The sequence below is a fragment of the Magnolia sinica genome, chromosome 15 (assembly GCF_029962835.1).
Source record: "Magnolia sinica isolate HGM2019 chromosome 15, MsV1, whole genome shotgun sequence".
Taxonomy (NCBI): Eukaryota; Viridiplantae; Streptophyta; class Magnoliopsida; order Magnoliales; family Magnoliaceae; genus Magnolia; species Magnolia sinica.
In genome coordinates, this window is record NC_080587.1 from 45,855,291 (window position 1) to 45,869,427 (window position 14,137).

At 38.1% G+C, this 14,137-nt stretch overlaps 1 long non-coding RNA gene across 1 annotated transcript; it reads left to right on the forward strand.

Moving 5' to 3' along the window:
- Positions 1 to 6,274: 6,274 nt before the first annotated feature.
- Positions 6,275 to 13,605, forward strand: LOC131227621 (uncharacterized). The gene is made up of 3 exons (XR_009162386.1): positions 6,275 to 6,815; positions 6,967 to 7,058; positions 13,541 to 13,605. It is a non-coding gene; the product is annotated as an uncharacterized LOC131227621 (long non-coding RNA).
- The last annotated feature ends 532 nt before the right edge of the window (positions 13,606 to 14,137 follow it).

The following is a 14,137-nucleotide window of genomic DNA, read 5'->3' on the forward strand; positions in this document are numbered from 1 at the left end:
AGTGGGCCCCATTCCTGAATGTAAGGCATCCATTCGGTGAGCCATGATGGCAAGAACGAGATCCCACTGGTGGATCATCTCTGTAACGCCCTGAAAATCGAGGATCAAGCAAGTGCTCAACTCCCGAGATCCGTCGCATCACTTATGCAACATAGATAATGATGATTAAATGTTATCCATATTAGTGCATTAAACATGAATGGGATTACACTAAATCAGCATATCATACTCCAGAGAGAGAACATTAGGCAAGTGGAAGACTGTGATAGATATGTAAAGTATATATGTGTTTCATAACCTCTAGAGTATGAGTGTGTTACTGGGCTGGATAAATACATGTTTTGTTCCAAAATATACAAAATGACAAAATATGAAAGTCCAACTAAATCATATAATCCCTGTAATCTCGTCGATCAGTACATGGTCTACATAGACCCGCCTGATAGCTAAATGTAGGAGAATTCTTCCTCTACATCTATGAAATCCCAACCAGTTGCGTAGACATCGTCACCACCTACATCTACAATAGAGTCTAGTTGGTGTTTTAAAACACTGTCCCAGAGTGGGAATGAGTGATCAACTCCGTGGAGCTATAAAGCAAAGGTTAACATGTTATCAATTCAATCAAGCAGTAATGATAAACCAATACAACAATCATGTCTAAAGTACTCTTATTAATGCAGGAATGGTATGCTGTAATGATGCATGCCCTCTCCTGCACTCCCTCAGCGACACCATCTCACGGACACGCATGGCAACTCCCACTGTGCACTTCCTCGCCAAAGCACATGCAGTGCGATGCATGATAGTGTTAGCCAAGTACTTAGTTAGGCTTATTTATATGATAAATTTGGGAAGCTAAGGTACCTCCCTTATATCATTTACCCAAACGATGATCCATCTAAGGTCATCAATCCTAGTTAATCACATATGACAGGCAAGTTATAGGGCGACATCACCCCTGATTTGAAAAGCAGTGGATAAGTAAGTTCATTTTATTATACTCGAGGTCACTCCACTAATGCCCTACCAACTGGAGCGCTATTTTCAAAGGAGGTTCGGATCAGACAATACACCCCAACCCACGCTGGGACCGTAGCCAGGTTGTGCTCATGTAGGCCGACATCTCGAATATAGTGTCCCATACCACTGTATTCGGCTCACGAGTTTGGGTTGCTCACAGGTCTCTACGGGGAGGCTCGTCACCCCAGCGTAGGCTGATAGCTCGACCATGGTGTCTCACACCACTATGCCCGGCTCATGAGTCTTAGCGGATTATGGTACCATGGTTAAACGGGCTTTATATTGGTAAGTAGTACCTTAGATTCAACTAGTAGCGTCCATACATGGTAAAGACACAATAGGCCAATCAGTTTATTAGACAAGTTTGACCGGTACGACCGTATGCCAAATTAATCGACATGGAGTGCATAAGCACTCCACGTGGCCTAACCACTATCAACAATCATCGTACGACTCGGATTCACCGAATGCATCAAATTTGGTGAGACTAATTCAGCCACTCAAATAGGAATTGTTACCGATTGCTTGGACTTCGTAGTAGTCCCAATCATACTCAAATGCAGCATGTGGTGATGTGTGATAATCATATAGGCATTTAACAAACAATCCAAGTGCAACACTCATTTGAGCATTTTATCAACATATTGAACATGCTTCCGAATATTTCAATTCATCCATAAATTTCATAGTTGAAATTAAGATTACATGAAGGAAATTATACATATAGATAAGGTAATTGGGAATTCTATCTCAACACCCTTTTTAAATACAATTCATCAAACAATGTCTCATTCAGACATTTTATCAAACACATAGAACATGTTATTATACATATGCATTTTATACATAAATCACGTAGTTGAAATTAAGACTGCATGAAGGAAATTATACATCTAAATAAGGTAGCTGAGAATCTTATCTCAACGCCCTTAATAAATAAAATTCATCGGATAATTTCTCATTCTGACATTTTATCAAACACTTAGACTATACATTACCACATATATGAACTAAATTAGTTATAACATATATTATGGAAAATCCTTTCACAAAGTAGTTGTCATGCATACAACAATCACATATTCTAGGTTAATAGTCATGGAAAGCACAAATCATGATAGCAATTTCATTCAAACATTTCAACAAGCACATGGAATGCGTTATATATTCACATAGTTCACACACATGTATTATTTATCGAATACATCGTAACTAAGATCATATGGTGGAAAACAAGTCAGACATAAACATTAGATGACATTGAAAGCCTTGAAAACCATGACCTTAACATTTATAGTCTGCACCTTTCGTCAGTTTGCTTGTTACGAACTCGGTTCATACACTACGCTTCCGTCTATAGCACAACGACTACCTAAATCACGAAATAGGTTAGCTATTTCATCATTTCCTCTATTTGGATTTCTAAAATGAGATTAGGGTTAGGATTTCTTAGCCAAATCGAAGTCAGAATCGATGGGGTAGTGACGATGGGGTGGCAATTAGGTTATAGCCAAAGGGTGGCTGTTTCGGGCCAACAGAGCTCATCTGGAGGTCCATTGCTCGCATACAGTTTGGAGAAAGTTCCCTGACAATGGATCTACGCCAGGTTAAGATTTTAGTCCGATCGGATTTGTGGATCGACCGTGGAGCATCTATTTTAGTTCAACAGTTATCGTCACTCGATCAGGGCCACAAGTGTACCGGTATGCGCAGAAAAATTTCCCTGATCTATGGGTGTAGTTGGGTCAAAATCTAACCGTCTAAAACCTTAAATTTGGCCTACAAACGAATGGCCCAATTCACTTAAGTTTGAGTTCATTTTCTAAAGATATTCGCATTTCTCATACACTTCGATCTTGGCTCAAGTTGTGCGTTTCTGGATACTATTTGGATTCAATTTTCGTGATGCTTGTCAAGCCTAGTATGACAGTCATAACCTTATAGTTCCATGGTAATCGGATTTTCGATGCACGGTCTAGACCCGATGCGAAGTTTCAATGTGCTCCCGAGAGCAACTGGGTTTTGAGCTTGATCCTAGGTTTCTAGGTAATGTTGGGTTAGCGATTCTAATGATTTTGGGTCTTGCAGTTCATATAGAAAGCGGTTCAAGCTAATTCTCTAATTTATTTAGTTTAGTATTTAATTAATTTTCACCTAATTTCTACAGAATTTGATCCTTAGTGATTTCTACCTGAGGTGATACTCGGTTCTTTGTATGGATTTTTTCGAGACGTTATAATTTAACCCCCCTTAAAGAAAATTTTCATCCTCAAAATTAGTACATTTTCGTACTCCTCAAGAATTTGAGGGTAGTTCTTATGGACCTCGGCCTCTGTTTCCCAAGTAGCCTCTTCCTCAGTGTGATGCGTCCACAGTACTTTACTGCGCAACACCTGCTCCTTCCTGTCTAAGATAGGCGTCGGTCGCAGTACATAAGTAGCATCTTCACTCAACTATACCTGCTCCCATTTGATAATGTGGGAAGGATCAGGAACGTATTTCTTCAGCATCGATACATGAAATATGTTGTGCACGCCTGCGAGTGGTGGGGGCAAAGTGAGATGGTATGCCACCACAGCCACTTGATCTAGGATCTGGAATAAACCAATAAATCATGGCGTGAGTTTCCCCTTCTTGCCAAATCGAAGGACACCTTTCATGGGGGAAACCTTTAAGAATACATGGTCCCTAATCTTAAACTCTAGCTGTCGCCGCCTCATATCAACGTAACACTTCTGTCTGCTTTGTACCATAAGAAGTCGACGCCTGATAATGTCAATCTTCTCAGAGGTCGCCTGTACTAAATCTGGGCCAATTAGGCTTCTCTCGCCAACTTCTGCCCAACAATGCGGTGCTCGACATAGACGCCCATACAGTGCCTCATAGGGAGTCATGCCAATGCTCGCTTGAAAGTTGTTGTTATAAGCGAACTCTGCATAGGGAAGACAGTCATCCCAACTGCCTTTGAAATCAAGCAAACACTACCAAAAAAAGGAGCAAAGGCTATGGACTATGGGATTCTTTTGCTATGGATATAAATCATAGCTATGTTACTACGGATTATATCTATAGCTATAAGCTACTTCAACTATAGCTAAAAGCTATAATCTCACCACCATAAGGGGACCTGTGGGGTCCATTGTAATGTACGTGTTTCATCTAAGCCATCTATCCATTTTGAAAGCTCATTTCAGGGCATGAGCACAAAAACTGAGGTAGATAGAAGTCATAAATGGACCTCATGGTAGGAAACAGTCAAGATTTAAGTGCCTACCATTATTTGTGGTATGGTCGACTTGGGCCTTCGATTTGCCTTATTTTTAGGATCATGCCCTAAAAGTATATCTTAAAATGAATGGATGGTGTGGATAAACCACATACATCACGGTAGGCCCCACGGAGCTTCCAACAAAACCGTCCATCTCTAATTCCTTCGTCATATGTATTACCAAATCGGCACCAAAAAAAGAGCTCCCGCGCCCGAAAGAGAGCTCCCACGCCCGAAAAAGAGCTCCCGCGCCAGGTAAGAAAACCCTTGCTCTTCGTTTCTTTCCTACACATGGAAGCAAGAATGGAAACCCTAGCCCACCTTCCTCGTGAGATCATCGACCCCACGAACCAGCACCTCAAGCATGCAATGAATCTCTCCATAAAGCACAAATTTCTCCCCAAAGATCTACGGGTCCTCTTTCTCTATACATATTTTTCGTTCATCAATTCAATCAATTTTTTTCTTTAGATTTTGTATATTAATGTAGATTATAAAACGAGTTGCAAATGATTGAATTTGTATAGTTTACATCAGTCAATTAAAAAAAAAAATTGGTTATGTTATTCTTTAGCACCTTACATGCTTGATAAAATGCCAAACGGCCCAAACTTGTTGTATTGGGGAGAACCCTGCTTTATTCCCCTGAGCTGGGTTTTTCTATACATGGTGTAAAAGAAAAGTTCTATCGTTATAACTTTTATAGTAGAAACTTCACAATGTACGATATATGTATATCAAATTTCGTGTGTACAGTTATAATGCTAAAATTGACTGTTTAAATTTGGGAAAACTGCCACATGCATATATAGAAATGATAAAAATTTAGATTAAACTACACTCAGTTTCTTAAAAGAAACATTTCAATAATTCTGCAGCATCAGTTTTTTGGTTTTCCTATGTAATGGTATGAAGTATTAAGCTTAATTATCTGATATGTTGTGTAGTCATAGGATGTGACTGGATGGTTCTGTTGGTGGTAAAAAGCCATTTGTTTGAATAAAGCTACTGATTTTGTTAAGCATATAGAAATTTTAGTAGTAATCATAGGAGGGAATAACTCTACTTCGGAATCCTATGATATCTACCATAAAGAATCTAGAGGGTATTCAAGGATTCCCAATAACTACAACTCGCTCAATCAGGTATTCTGACACTCCTTTCCTCTCTCCTTATTGTTTTTCCTTGAATTCTTTCACTCATCATGTTTGTAACTAACCGAAATAAATAAATGGTGATTGTAGATTTATAGATGAATTAGAAATTCCTATTCATTAGATGCTTCACTGCATGTGTGGCCCATGGTTTAGGATTCCAAACTGTTGATATGATGTTCCTCATTGGGGAGGAGGAATGCCCTGTAATATCCCAGGATGTTCCAAACACTTATCTTGGTGGTCTAAAAATGTAGACTGAGTACATTAACATTCCATATTTCATAATGACAAGTCCATATATCAAAGGCTTAGGATTTTCTTATTTGGTGTATTTCCAGTACATCACTCAGCTACTGTCAAGGCTGGCAGATGAACAGTTTGAATCGGAGAATCCCGTGGGCCCCTAAGCAGGGAACCCTGTATGTTAGAAAGCGAAGGGCCAGGAAGACCAGCCACACATCTTGTGTTATATTGTGGAACCAAACACCTAAATCTTAAATGTCATCCCTAAATACTTGTAGTTTCTAGAGATAAGTTCACTAGAACTATTTCTTTTCTTTGAAGTCAGTGTCTCATGTAGATCAGGCCAAATAGACCATCCATTGGTCAAACATGGATCTAAGGAAACACTTACGAATTAAAGGAATCTCTATTAATAGAACTTTGTAAAAAATCAAAGAAAAAAGTCTTTCACCTGTAATAGAAGATGATCATCGTAGTCAGCCTTTTATTTAAAATTTGTAGATGTAAGTTTTTAGTACCATTTGTTCCATGCCTAAGTACATGCAGGTTAGTATCTCATAGATACAAGGAATCGACTAGTATATTTATTATTATTATTATTTGAAAATTACCCTGAATGGCCCCCATGACTGTTAGATGCATACTTGGAAAAAATTTACTTGTTTCAAATCTTGTAGCTCCCTATTGGAATTAACCCGGATGAGGCGGGGTATAAGTATTTATCATATGTTGATAAACCCAATAGCTTTATAGGGTGCGAAAAGCATATACCATGATCTAATTGTTTAATGGTGGTTTCACTTGATAAACTAGATTGGATCTCCTGTGCATGTGTCAGGTTGGCATGTCTATTTGTGTAGAGATGACTATGGAGGGGATTGCAAACCTCTAAGGGCTTGTGCCTGGGTATAGTATTTTGCCACATTTAGTTGTAGGTTGCTTGCAATTTTGTTTTTATTAACTAGCAATATCCATGCCATGCCTGGACAATCTCCTATTGATTTTTACATGGATGCTTATTCAAAAAATGATGTGTGTAGAGTTGTTGGTTGGCATGAGCTGGTTTTTGGCTGCAGGTAATTGATTATGGAGTTTATAAGCTTTGGAAATACAATAATGTTGGGGTATTTCATCTATTACCTACCTTGTCAATTCCATGTTGAATTGCCTCATTGAGCTGCTTGTGAAAACTATCTGGTCCTTTTCTTAATAGACCTTGAATAATAAATATTAATTTCTTTCAAAGCTGATGATTATATTGTTTATATGCGCTAGCTGTTGGCTAAAATGGATATTAGTTGAGAAGATCCTGAGTAACTTTCTCATCTTGCAATTCTGTGGACAACGTCCAACTATATTATATGCAGGTACCTATGATCTCCTATATATTTGTTGTATCTGATTACTTAGAACCGAATGTGCAAGCCTTCATTACTACATGTAGTTGATAGATCCATTTAATTGATGGTTGAATGGAATGCTTTATTTGAATGTTAAACCGTCATGATATGTTTGGTTTTATGCCTTGAAACTTGATTCTTATAAGTTACTCTTGATATGTTGGGATGTGCTTGGCTGGTATGTTTTTAGGCATTTGGCAAGCCATCAACTTGGCTAATATGTTGATTGTATGCTAATTTTTGAGTTATTACTGATCATCAATTTGGCCCTTTCTCTGTTGCTTTAAAAATAATGTTTGATCTCGAGTCCGACACATCTGCAATAATTTATGTAACGCCCTGAAATTCGGGGGTCGAGAATAACTCAACCCCAAGTTTCAAAACATCACTTATGCAACATATGTAATGATGGATGTATGTTGTCTGTATGAGTGCATAAAACATGGAATAGATTAAGCCAAACTGCAAACATAATTCAGGGATAAGTGAAAGATGCAAGCGGAAGACTTAAAGAAATATATGTGTACATGTGCAAGTCCCTGTAATATGTACGCTTTGCCAGGTCATAATTACAAGTGTTGGTTTCAAAATATAAGTATCAAAATGAAATCATCTATTACAAAGAAAATCCAGAATCCCCGTAGATCAGGACACGGCTCACATGAACCCGCCTGAGAACTGCATAAAAGAAAACACGTCCTCATTATCCTCATACTCTTGCTCTACCTCAGGGGTCGCGTCATCATCTGCATCTAAGACAGAGTCTGGTTGGTGTTGAAACACCGTCCCAGAATGTGGGAGTGAGTGATCAACTCAGTGGAACTATACAGTAAAAGTTAACATGTTATCAAATCAATTATGCTGTAATGATAAGGCAATACAATCAAACACGTCCTAATTACTCTTGTTAATGCAAGGATGTATGTAGAAATGATGCATGCTCTCGCCTACACTCCCTCAACGTCTTCATCTTACGGTACGCTGACAACCTCCCGCAGTGCCAACAACGCCAACGCACATGCAATGCGGTGCATGAACATGATTACCAAGTTGTTATTAGTCCTTTTCATACAGCAGGATTGGGAAGCTAAGGTACCTTTCTCATATTAAGTCCCAAACAGTGATCCATTCTAGGGTCGTCAGTCCTAGACAATCTTATACGATATTGTGGTTCTAGGTCGCTGCAAAGGGCTCGTCACCAATCAATGCATGCCTATCATACCTTAGTTACTACCCTAAGGCTCGTCGCCTCAATGCAATAGCAAGGTATGCTCGAGATCACTACAAAGGGTTTATCACCAATCAATGAAGGCCGGCAACACGAATATAGTGTCCTATACCACCATAATCGGCTCACGAGTCTAGTGTACTCACTGGTCACTACGGGGAGGCTCGTCACCCCAGCTAAGCCGACAGCTCGACCACGGTGTCCCATACCACCATGCCCGGCTCATGAGTCTGAGCAGATCAAGGTACAATGGTTAACGGGATTGCATTGGTAAGTTTGGTACCCTAGATTCAAGCAATAGCGTCCATATATGGTGTACATCCACCAGGACAATTGGGTTACTTGACGAACTCGACTAGCACGAGCGCACGTTGAGTTAAACGACATAGAGTGCGCAAACACCCCGTGTGGCCAAACCACTGCCGAAACCCTAATACGACTCGGATTCGTCAAACACGTCCTACGTGGCGAAAACAACCTCAGCCACAAATTCAAGCTCGTTATCGATTTCCTGGACTATTTCATAGTCCCAAACATCTTCAATTATAACAGATATTCATACTAACAATTTAGAACAGTAATGGAACAACCATGCTAATCATACGGTATCTGAGCATTTGAAGAATATCAACTTAACATGAATTTACACATAAGTAGTGCTTGAATTTAAACAACAAAGAAGGTAAATTGAATGTAGTAAATCATACACACCAATAGAATAATATATTACCCTCTAGAGCATTCAGACATTTCTACAAACACTTAACTACATATTTCAACATATATGACGTATGTTGGTGATAACACACACTTGGACAATTCCTTTCACCAAGGAGTTGATACACATACATCTAGCACAAATATACGACAATTTATCATGGCAAACACATGTTCGTATTTCATACGTATACGATACTTTCTTCCTAAACATAGAATACACAAATCTCAATATATCTCATATATATAAGGAACGCAAAATAAACATTGCATTTAACATGTGAAATTACACTCACAACAATAATAAACCATTAACAGACATTGAAAGCCTTAAAAACCATAACCTATATGAATATATTCTGCACCTTAAACCAGAAAAAGCACAACAGCTCAGATTCAGACAACAAGTCTTCGTCAACGGTGACTAGATAACCTAAGGCATGGATAAAATAAGCTACATCAACACTTAGACAAGTCTAAGCTTTAAAACAGATTAGGGTTTGACTGACTTACCCAAGAATGAACTTAGAATCGCCGGAATAACGATTCAAAAGTAATGGTTTAGGTATGCAGAATAACAGGAAAGAATCTCAAGATGATTCACCAACTTCACTCTCACTTTCTCTCTCTTTTTCTCTCTCTCTCTCTTAACTAGGGTTAGGAAATTCGTATGGAATAGAGAGTGAGGGTTTTAAGGTCTTTATATAGGCCTAAAATGGATGAAAATAGCCCCAGGGCCAAGGTATACTTAGGTTATAACCAAATCAGGTCTATTTCAATCCAATGGAGCACTTCTGGTAGTCCTTTCTCCACATGGGGTCGGACTTAAGCTCACTGACCATGGATCTAGGTCAGGCTGAGTTTTTGTACCGATCGGATTTATAGATCAGCCGTAGCAGACCACTCTCAATTCAACGGTCACCGAAACTCGATCAGGTCCACCGGCACTAGGACATGCCTGGGCCATCTTCCCTAATCCGAGGGTAAATTTGGGTCAGAATCCAACGGTCAGAAAGCTTAAAATCGGTGCGCAAGCGACACGACTCAGATTTCATAAATATATATTTAATTTATCAGCTTTCTCACACTCTTTACTCCGGACTAAAGCAAATTGACTCAGGACATTATCTGGACTTGATTTTTGAGGTGATGGTCAAGCCCAACAAAGAGATTATAATTGTCTAAGATCATCAATATCGGACTTTCGACGCGTGGTCCAGGTCCGATACAAAGTTTCCAAGTACTCCCGAGAGCAACTGGATTTAGCGTTGAATCCTAGATTTTAGAGTAACATAGCGCTAACGATTATACAGGTTTTGAGTCCTGCAGATCACATTTAAAGTGATTGGTGCTAATTTCACAAGCAATTGAGTTTAGCGCTAATTAACCCACACATAACTTCTGAGGAAATATGAGGTAGTACTCGGGTCTTGGCACGAAATTTTTCGGGTCATTACAATTTATCATCAGTTGTTTATGGTTCTGTTATGATTTTTAAAATTCACAGCCGTCTGGTCATATTATTGACTTGATTACCCTTAACTGTGCTCATAGTCCCGCGTACAGAGCTTGAAATTTTCTAATAAAATAACAAGGTATTCGTTGACCCAACTGATTCATCCCAGAAACCGAAATGAAGGCTGAATGTTAGGTTCTGAACATACATGGATACATCTTCATGAATTAGTTAAGCGTTCTAGTTTGCTCATTGTGTTGTCTATTGTAGTTCTTTTGACATTAGAGTGTGCATGACTGGTTGATTTTCAGTGGATTGATAGAGAAATTTTAATGTTACAAAACTTGAATGTTTAGACTAAGCGTTGAGGCCCATGTGCTGGAAATGTACATGCTTGTATTTTTAGATCTTGTTTAATTAATATTACTTCAAATCTGTAAATATACACGAGTGCAAAGAATTCTATGATATGCTCCATGCATTTGTCAAATCGTTGTAGTTGTTCGATCACTGTGATTTGTTACTGCGATCATGGTTCATGGTAATGTTATTTTACATTTTAGAGTTTCGTAGCATATCTGTTTCTCCCTAGTTAAATAAATCATTATATAGTTTGTTAGAGTAAAGTTAACTTGTGTTTTTCCTTTTCCCCCATCCAATGCTCTTATATGGTTTGTAACAACCAACATGTAAGAACTTGAGTCTCTGAAAAATTCATTTAACTCAGTATTCCACATATGTTATAGAAATCCTAACTCTACTAACAATGTTCTTGTATTATTGTACCTCTCAACAAGTGAAAACCATGTATGAAAGCCTGATGAGGTTTGGGCAAGCGGCCAGCACCATTCGGATCCTCTCGTATCCGAATATAAGATCATTTAACTATGATTTTTATCTATGGCCGGATGTATGGTTGAGCCAGTTGGATGTACATTCTAGATGTCAATAGCATTTTTGCTTACATGCAAACCTAGTGCCACACGTGGGCAAGATATCACCTGTTCATGGTTCTCAGGTAGGATTTACGGTGTATGCATCATGGACCAAGAGTGGGTGGATCACATTAGGAAGCAAGTCCTGTTCACACACTATGGATGTTGGCCATATTTTATTTTATTTTTTGTTACTTTTTCCTTAGAAATTGTAAGAACAAAATTCCTCAGGAATGCTGATTGTACCAATATATACATACATATATATATATATATATATATATATATATATATATATATATATATATATATATATATATATCTAATCCCACCACGGACCAAATTTATGAGATAGGTGATTCGTGGGGATGAGATTACTAGTTGAGATTTGTGGGGTCCACATGGTATGTACCTCACCAAGATCATCTCGATCCAATCATCATATGAGCTACACCTCGATTTGGATGTTTTTGGGCAGCGAATATTATTTTCTATGGTGTGGCCCACTGTTTGGTTGGATCCAACAGAATTTTCATTTGTCTGATCTTCGAATAGGATTCAGCTATGGGACAAGTTGGATGTCATATACATACAACATGTGCCCCACTGCAACAAAATAATAATAAAAAAAGTTTTAGCTTCAGAGAAAACTGCATGTTGTTTGAGGGATTTCACTGAACAGTTTCAGTTTTATAGAACCCGCAGTAGAAGACTCCCTGGCTGAGGAAGGGGTCTTTTGTTCTTCTTTGGCAATGGGAATTCTTATCCATTGCCTTAATGGATCTTTGTATCTTTTTGTGCAGTGGGAATTCTTATCCATTGCCATTCCAAACCCTGTTTTCCCCTTTACAATTTGTTGCATCTATTTTCAAGACCTTTAATCTGTCTGGGTTATCATGTTTCTTAGTTACTTTGTATTTTTATTTTGTTTTGTAGATTTATGAGTTGATGATAGTGCCACAGATGAAGATTTTTCCTTGGTTGGATGATTTTTGTGACTTCAATGGTAATTTGTGATGGCTTGTTTCCTAATTTCGTAGAGGAAATACGAAGGAAAAAAGAGGATTCTATGATAGGTTTTCAAGTGAGATGAACGAGTTTCAGAACAAAACAGTCTGTGGTTTTGAGAACCGATTCCCAGGATGTATGGGAAGAATGGTTAACCTTTTCGACATGAGCCCAAACATGGCTGGTAACAGGCTGCTTATGGAGAAAGCACATAGAGATGGTGATTTTCTTTGCCTTTCTTTTCTCGATTTTTTTCTTCTTCTGTTTATGATTTCTTTTTCTTTTTCTTTTTGGGATTCTATTGCCATGGTTATGGAGAGGCTGCGGGGAATATGATAAACCTAATCATGTTTATAGTCTAGTGGAGGTCTTCCATTTAAGGGAAAATTACCTAGTTCATAAAGGGTTTCCCTCTCTAGAACTTGCCAAGGATTGATGATTTTCCTTATGTTTTAATCTTTTCATCTATTTAGACTTCTGTTTAACTGTTTTGTAAATATGTACAAATTAATTCAAAATTTTGTTTGACTGTTTTGTGAATATGTACAAAGTACTTCACTTCCTGTAGTTTTGATTATGGAGGATTTTGATTATGTAATCATGTGAGTGTCTATCTTCATGTGTCTGTTTCGCTATGGACCGTGGACTATATTTCAACATTTTTCTGTTGGGATTTAATACAAGCTATTGATGGATGCTGAGTGGCACATCACCTATGTTTTATTACGTGATTTGCATGTGTTCTTTGAGTAGGCTGTGCAAGTGCCCATTGCTTTTCTTACGCTTTTAATGTCAGTTGCAACCTTATTTAATTTTCTGAGTAGAGATTGGAAATAGGGAGCTAAAGTGATCATTAAATGCTTTACAGGACATTTCTATTTTGGTCAAGAGTTCATTCTTGTTTTCTTTTAAGCAAAAAATTTCAGACTATAGAGAATTCTATTATTGTTTTCTCTTTTTTCTATTTTGGTCAAGAGTTCATTCTTTTAGAGCTCATCTTGGAAAGAACCACTAGTTTTGATATTGTTTTGGTTTTGGAAATGGGATGTATGGCTTTTATAGCTTCAAAAAGTTGGACTGATTAGATTTTTCTTTTCACTTTCAGATTAAAAGATGCTTTGGTGTTGTTAGTTACTGGTGAAGAGAGAAGCCATTGGTGAATGTCTTATGCTCTTCTAGTTTTAGTGAATCACACCTCAGAGACAATACAAGCAGTAGATTCAATTTCCCTTTGAAATAGTAGATTCAACAAGCTTCTAACTATAAGCTTCAACAAGCAGTAGATTCTATCATATGCCACTAGTAAGGAAATAAATGAAACTAAAGAATAAGCTTCTAACTATAAGTAGATGGTGAATCTGCAGAATGTTCTAAATGACAGATGGTGACTTCCTAACAATAAGCTTATATTCTTGAAATATAGAAAAATGTTCTGCTATGGACAACCTTCATGAACACTTGATGGTCCTTCCAAACATTTGTCTTGTTTGCTACGTTTTGCTTGCTTTAGCTACCATATGCCATGCTTGGTGAAGGTGGCTTCGGTCCCATTTACAAGGGGAAGCTAATGGATGGTCAGGAAATAGTAGTGAAAAGGTTGGTGAGGATGTCAGTGCAAGGAGTGGAAGAGCTTAGAAATGAAGTAGTGTTGGTGGAGACCAGACTCATGGATTGTTGGCACTTATGGATATATGGCGCCCGA